Here is a 7,957-nt window from a genome sequence, read left to right as displayed (position 1 = left end):
ATTGTTTTATTATTATCATTTTTGTTGTTTAATTAATTAATTTAAAATTTTAATTTAAAAAAAAAAAAAAAGAACAACAACGTCACGGCATGCACGCTGCAATTTTTTGCAGCGTGCAAAGGACAATCTCAAGAGCCATCGGATGGCTGGATGGAAAGGGAAGGATAAGCTCTTCATCCTCACCATCCAAGAGAGGGTTTACGGATTGGAGCTCATATAAAAAGGAACAAGAATCAGCAGCCGCAAGAAGGAGGGAGATAGAGAGCACGGCTGGAAAAATTCTGAGGCAAAACAGAAATCAGAGAGAAGGCAGCCGACAGAGAGAGTTTTTTTTGGGAGATAGAGAGAGGGATAGGATCGGAAAAGAAAGACCAGAGAAAGAGAACGGATGACAACGGAGAGAAAAGTTTTGAGAGTGGCGGCTGAAAAATCTTGAGGAAGTAGAGAGTGTGTATGCGAGACGGTAAAAGAGAGAAAAACAGCAAAAGAAAAAGAGTCTGACTTAGGGTTGCAAGAGGATGACTGAATCATCATCATCGCGTTCCGTTGGCGTGACTTTGAAGTTCTGGTAGAACCATCCGAACCTTTTCTCGGGCATCCCCCGCCTCGCTTGGTGATTAAGGTATTATCTTCATCTTTTATCAGTTAGATACCATCAGATTTGGCTCAGAAATGTTGAGATATTTCCTGTTACGTTTTGGGTCGTTTTTCTCTTTCCTTCATGGTTGTTCCTCCTGTGCATCCAGTTGTTCAAATCTGTTTGAGATAGAAAATCAGTGAGTAGTGGACAGGGACAGCAACTTGGATTTCTTCGTGAGGTTATATCATGAATTCGTGAGCTCATGACTGACCCACATGTGTTTGAATCAGCAAAATCAGAATATGACATGAATTTTTGGCAGTATTTCCTGTTTGACTTGCAGTAGTTTTGGAGGTCCTTGTTTCGCTTACCAGTTTTGTTTTGAGCATTTGGTTTGTTGTTGCAGTTGGACCTTAGAATGTTTTTTTTTTTCAAAATGTTGAGCTAGAGGTCAGTAGATGTTCATGTTAGTTTTTGCACTGCCACCAAATCTGGTTGGGTTTGAGAGAAGAAGGAGAAGGGACTTGGGGTTTTTGACATTTTCCCTGTTTGTTTCGTATTCATTATGCTTAAGCCACCAGTTCTATTTTTTCCCAAATGGGTAGATACATGTTCTGGTTTGCAGTCTAAATTCATTAGACTGGTTTGACCAAGATGGATAATGCTGTTTTCCTGATTTTCTGGTTGAGTCTTAGTAGATGTTCAGGTCGCCTTGGCTGCATTTGTGACTGGAAATTATTGGAGTTCTGAAGCTTCATGAGTTTATTTCTCTTGCTGTGACCTGCTTTCCTCTGGTGTTTGGGTTGTGTTGTCCATCGTAACTATCTACATTAAAGGAAAAAACTCCGGCCGCGTTAAATGAAGTTTCAACTGGATTCCTTTGCTGTTTTCTTTTTTCTTCCGTAACAGCTCACAAAACTGGTTTTAGTCTTCTTTTGCTAGCTTACTTTGGTGTTGAAGGAATGAAATGGAAGGCTTGGTGTTAATATTTGTGTGTTTGGGTTCAAGAAGAGCTTGCAACATGTCTAAACATTGCTGGAAATGTATAGAGCAGGAATGCCGAACCATGCTGCATTGAATTCTCCAGTATTTGCATGATTTTTCCCTCTATGTTTTGGTTTGTTTGAATGTCAAGATTGTGTTACATGTTGCTTAGATAGGGTTTTGGATGTTTGGTTGAAAAGTTTTGATCAAAAGATTACTTGAAGTGGAAATCAATGTGTGAAAATGCAAGTTGTGCTGATGTTTTTTCGGCTGCAGAAAGCTTGAATCAGAAATATTGCTGGTTGCAAATCATATATCGTAGCTGCATGTTTTGCATGAAATTAACTTCTGAAAATCACACTTTAACCTTTCAAGTTTCCCATAATGTTAATTTGGCCCGAGTATTTGAAAAAGCTAATCAATTGGGTCCCTGTGATTTTTGCAGCAATGCATTATGGCCCAATTAGGTTCCATTTTCTTGCAATTAGGTCCTAAGGTGGGTGTATTTTGAGTCATCATTTGGCCTTTCATTGTTTTTGAGACTTTGAAGCTCTTAAATTTTTCAATTGGTTTTATTTGGTTGATTAATGGTTGCTATCGAGTTTTCAAAGTGCATGTTTAAATCATTCATGGACCCTTGTTCATTCTTGGACCTTCGAATTTCCATAAATGTTTGCTTGGATCTTGTTATTTGCTTGGGGAACTTTTTGTGTTTTTAAATGTTTCAATTAGGTTCAAATGATTGAGTAGTGCTTGCTTTTGGGTCTTTAGTAGATGTTATGCTTGGGGATTGGATGATCATGCCTTGGCCTTGGTCTTTATGTAGTTTTGACTTCATTGAGTTGCAATTGAGGGAAAGTTTGATGTTTTGATGGGTTCAAATTGTTTAATTTATATCTTATCACTAAATTGGTGCATTAATCTTTTGTTTTTGGTGATTTTAGCCTAAGTTAGTCTTTTCTTGGATGATTCTAGCCAAGTTGAGTTTATTCATTTCGTTAATATCACCAACGGGGGGAAGGTATCATTTCTTTTATCCCTTTTTGTTTCTCTCCTATGTGGACTAATGTGCTAATTGAAATTTGCATGTCTACTTGCTTTCCTAGCCTCTCCTTATTTCCTTTCATTTATTCCATTTATTTTTTATTTTTATTAATGGGGTATGTGTACACCTCTTGGCTTGTAATAGATAGGGCGTAGTAAGTAATTTGGTCCATTTTCCCTTTCCCTTTTGTTTTAGTTAGCAAATGTAATGGTTGCATGCCTATGTGTTATATGTTAAATGCTTTATTAGGATTTTGCATCTAGTCAAGCATGCTAAGTGTTATGTGCTACATGTTTATAAGTGATTCGCATGCCTACTCGCTCTTTATAGTGTGGATGTATGAAATGGATGAATGTACGTCACCACACTAGTCCAACGCTAGTTGTGGCTTCTTTTATCGTTTCCACTAGTCTAACGCTAGTCGGATGTCATAGAAAGGGCTAGTCCAATGCTAGGCCCAATAGGTTCTTTTTCCCTTTTTTTTTCTTTCATTAAGTGCATGATCACCACATATCACGCATTTTTCCTTAGTTTATCACTTGGTATGTTCCTCAAACCCCTTCCCCTTCACTTTAGGACTTGAATCTCATGCTAGTTAGGGTTCATTTGCGTGAAAATCCCCTCCTGATAAGGGAAACGAGCGAGTGTGGCTACTCGATAGCCTTAGCACGCTAGTTTTACCTTCTAATCCGAGAGAAAATTAAAATCATAAAACTAGAGGTCATCCCCGTACCCGACTTGATGCATTCCTCTAAGTTCATACATTTTCATTTTCTCATTATTCTCCTCATTAAATTTTTTAATCCATATACCATATTCACACACCTATTCACTTCTTTATTTTTCACCTCACACATTGCACCTGTCTTTTTACTTATATATACTTACTATTTTTGTTCACTTACACACGAGCACTTATATTTTCATTTATTTGCACACAAACACTTTCAAATTGCACACATGCCCTTCTCTACACTTTGCACACTTACACTCTTATTTGAGTCCTCATTTGCATCATTCACGATTTTCTATGAGGTCTTTCTTATTGGCCTTCACAATTCATGTGAATGGGACCACAAGCCTCATAAAAGACATTTCTTAGATCTAGGATTGCATTTCTCATTCATTAGTCTTTGTCCAAATTGCAAATACATACTTTGGGTAGAAAAATTAGGAAAATAAGGGTTAAATCACGCAACTAGTCTTGGCTAGGTCGAAGGGGTGCCTTGGATTTTTATCCTTGCCTTCCCCTTCGTCAAATGTGACTCCCGAACCTTTTTCATTGGTTTACGTGGACTAGGAGTCGTTTAAAAGGGGTTTCCTTATAACTTTTTCCTAAAAAATTCATTTTTAGGTGACTTGGTACACCTTAACTCATTACCAAGTGGCGACTCCCATTTTTTCAAAAACCCTTTTTAAACTATAATTTTGGGTCAAATCGTCGCATTTTTAAACCCCCATTTAGACCCATTTTTCTTTTAAATCACGATTCATTTTCCAATCAAAAAAAATACATCTTTCTCAAACGATTTATTTATTTTATCAAAAATGGGGCGCGACACTACTTTTATGTGGGCTAAAGTATGCTTAAGTGTAAGTGATTAAGATGAGAAAGTGATTAGTGAAATAATTAAGCGTGATTATATGTTTTAGATTAGATTAAGTTATGACTTATGGAGTAAATTGAAAGGTTATCATATGTGTGAGGGAAATTGTGTAAGAAAGAGAAAGTTAAAGTGCAAGGGTTTAAACAACAAATAAAGCATTTTTGTGATTGGTTAGCTATAAGAAATATCTCCCAAAGCTTTGACTATATGTTGTCTTACAACTTATAAGAAACAAGACAAAACAAAACAAAAACAAAACAAAAATTGAAGAGAAATTTGAGAGAGAGGGCCGGCCACCTTGAAGAGAGAAAGTGAGAAAATTTCTTCAAAAATCTTCAAGTTTTAGCTTCCATCTTGGGTTTGAATCTTGGAGCAACAACTTGGGTGCTTGATTAGTGAAGGTTAATCATCTACAAAGCTTAATTGAAGGTATGCCTCTTACTTGAAAGTTAAACTTTTGGGGTTTTAGTTTCTAAGCTATGGAAATGATGTATTATGTTATGATTATGGATTTATTTGATGGATTTGATGTGTATAGTGTAGTTTCATGGTTAATTTTAGTGTTATTTGGTTGCTGAAAATTTGGCCAAGAAGAGGAAAAAATTTGGGTTTCTTGCTAATGCTTTCCTTACTTGTTTTAGTTGAGAAATGGACTTGTAGTGGTTGTGTTTGATAAATTGCCTCACTTGATTGGTTGGTTTTTAGCAAAATTCTGATTAGGGTTAAGAAACCCTAGACTCCATGAGGTTAGTTTAGTTGAACTTATGGCTATAGAGTTAGGGTTTGGTTAGTTGGATGTTAGGGTAAGTTGATGGGTGCATATGAAGTTAGGTTAGGTGTTATGGTTAGTATTTGGTATTTTGGTATTGACTTGGGAGGGGAATTTCGGACCATTTGTAGGCCATTTAGATGTTAGTATATGTGTGTTTATTTGGTACAAAAGTGGTTGAAAAACCTGCATAAGAACCATGAAAACGAACCATATGTTTGCGACATTTGAAACCGGCAAAATGGGTAAACAGGGCAACCCAGAAACTGAACTTCGGCTTCATTTTTCTTAATGCTATGTACGGATTTAGGAATTCCTCAAAACATGAAAGTCGTAGCCCCTTGAGTCCTTAGTATGCCTGCAAAATTTCAGGTCCATCGGATTAGTGTAGCCTGAGTTATCGACGAAATGCTCAAGCCTGTTTTGACCCTTTGATTCTGCGCGTTTTTCTAGTTTAGCTTCTGCCGTGATTTTTCGGTTTTGATCCCATTCGATCTGGGTGTCTACTCCTTCATAAGAAATTTAGATCTTGGTCTCAGCTTCGAAATGGTATAAAGTACGTCGAAAACCGAGTTCCGTAGCTCCGGTTATGATCGAAACAATATCGATCATCAGAACTGCCCGGTATTTGGACAGTTCTGACGGGTACTTTGGCACTCGAATTTTGTTTTGTTCTGAATAGATTCAGGTCTTGGCCAAAACATGAAAGTTTTAGCCTTATGTCTCAGCTTTCTAATGCCTTTGGAATTTCTTAATTTCGATTTCTGAGCCGTGAGTTACGGCCTTGCAAACAGGGCCTGTTTGGTAACTCGCAATGAAACAGCTGGAACTGTTTCACGCAATTTTCACCTATACCCATTGAGATCTGGGTTGCGATGTCTTCATGAACATTGTAGCCCTTCCTCTTAGCTTCGTAACGGTACCTCATGTACCTTGATCCGATATTCCTAGCCTAATTTTTGACCAAAACGGTTTGAGATGGCCGACTTGGCCATTTCCGTTTGCCGTTCCGCGCGGACGTGTGCGGCCGTTTTGCCATTCCCGCACTTGCGCGTGCCAATTTTGCCGTTTTGCTTGTTTTAAGTACGTTAGTTGCCGTTTATGATATATTGTGACATAATCTTCGATTTCAGACAGTGGTGAGCTAGGCGGTGCCGGTGGGGCCCACTACTAGCCAACACACAAAGTGAATTCCGCCTTTATACTACTTTTGGTATTTTGAGTAAGTATTCAGGCCGCTCTTATGTGTTAGTTGTTTATGTGTTTCGTTATGCGTAAAAAGGGTACCTAGGCGAGAGTGTACTTTATCGCGCTCGACCTAAACCCTAATTTGCGCGCTTATTTGTACATGACATATGTATATGAGAAATTTTGGAACTAAAACCCTTGAGCTTGTGGCTCGGGGTGACTTTTGAACAATTTTGTGAATTTTGTGAGTTTGAGGTTGAACTCAATACCTAGATGGACTATTCGAGCCGGTTAGGGCTTGGTCGAAGTCAGTCCAACCTGGATTGAGGTCACCAAGTTTGTGACCCGAGCTTATGATTAAAGCTCAAGTTTGTGATTTCGTTCGCCTGGGCAAGTTTGTGAGGTGACTGGCCAGTGAGGGTGATAAGGTGTCGGTGGGTGTACAAGTGAAGTTCTACGGACCTTATTTATGGTCGACGGAGTGTCGACAGGAGATCAAGCATGGCAAATGAATTGGCTTTGGAGCCACCCGTATCCTTATTATGTGATGTTACTTTTCTGCTTTTGCTTTACTCTTACTGTGTAAATGTTGCTACGTGAAATTTACGCTTTTGCCCCTGTTTACTTACTAAGCTTTTAGCTTACCCCATTCCGTTTGTTTTCCTTAGCAGGGGCCGACGCGGGTACGTTTGGGGCTCATACACTAGTTTAGTAGATTGGCTTGTAATAGTTGAACTTTTAGGATGTTTGTTTTTATTCTGGTGGTTTGTATTAGGACCCTTCTTAGGGTCTCCCTTTTGGTTTTGGTTGTAATTATACGGATGTAATAGTAAGAGCAGGTACTTTTGGAGAATGTAATTATAACTCTTTTGGGATTGTATATAGTATGTATAGTACTCTTTTGGATTTTCTGGCTTTTATTGCTTTAAGTTTTGAGTCCTGGCGCGAGCTAGGCAGGCGGCCCGCCGATACCCTTGGGTTCGCCCTTGGGAGAAGTGGGGTCGTCACAACGAAAGCCAATTCACCCGCCTATCCGAATTTACCCTCGAGCAAATCATGACCGAGCAACGACGATAAGGCGCTTTGTCCAAGGTCTGAATGTGGAAATTCAGAAGGATCTCGCGGTGGGCCAAATTAATGGTTTTAGTGAGGCCGTGGAGAAAGCTCAACGGTAGAAAGCGCCAGATTTCAAGTGAGGAACTTTCAAGCGAAAAAGCGAGGGTTTCCGAGTAGTAGCTCAGGGCAGGGGGATAAGAGTACTTTTCCCAAGTTTGGATGGGGAGTCGGAGATAGAAGGCAGCCAGGAGTATCGAGAGAGGCTCAGTTCAGGGGTGACCAAGTTAGGCGAGGCCAAAGAGAAAATTCCCAGGGGGACTCAGCTTTGACCTCTCGCTGTCCCTGCGGGCATTGTGGGAAGCCAAACCACACGGAGGATAACTGTTGGAGGAAGAAATGAAAATGCTTACGCTGTGGGAGTGTCGACCACCAACTTGCCACAGGCCCCGTTTTAAAATGAGATGGAAAGGGGAGTCAACAGCCGCCAAAGACCAATTTTGGACCAGTTAAGGGAGACGGGATGAAACCCAAGGTAGCGGCTCAAGTGTATTCGCTAGAGCCACAACAGGTCCCTGATTCTTCTAAAATTGTGGAAGGTACGATTCTTGTCTTCCACCAATTTGGAAAGGTCTTAGTAGATCCCGGTGCCATCCATTCCTTTGTTAACCCCAATTTCATGTGTGGTATTGATATAAAACCTGCTAGTTTACCTTATGACCTAGAAGTTA

General features: G+C 39.5%; 1 long non-coding RNA gene across 3 annotated transcripts; it reads left to right on the top strand.

Moving 5' to 3' along the window:
• The first annotated feature begins 258 nt into the window (after positions 1–258).
• Positions 259–7,079, top strand: LOC113742103 (uncharacterized). Of its 3 annotated transcripts, XR_011822223.1 has the most exons (3): positions 259–2,585; positions 6,119–6,207; positions 6,842–7,079. It is a non-coding gene; the product is annotated as an uncharacterized lncRNA (long non-coding RNA). The 3 variants fall into 3 exon arrangements; XR_011822224.1 differs by lacking the exon at positions 6,119–6,207; XR_011822222.1 differs by lacking the exon at positions 6,842–7,079 and having other exon boundaries at positions 6,119–6,427.
• The last annotated feature ends 878 nt before the right edge of the window (positions 7,080–7,957 follow it).

Source organism: Coffea arabica, chromosome 10c (genome assembly GCF_036785885.1).
Source record: "Coffea arabica cultivar ET-39 chromosome 10c, Coffea Arabica ET-39 HiFi, whole genome shotgun sequence".
NCBI lineage: Eukaryota > Viridiplantae > Streptophyta > Magnoliopsida > Gentianales > Rubiaceae > Coffea > Coffea arabica.
This window is presented reverse-complemented; position numbering and strand designations above follow the sequence as displayed.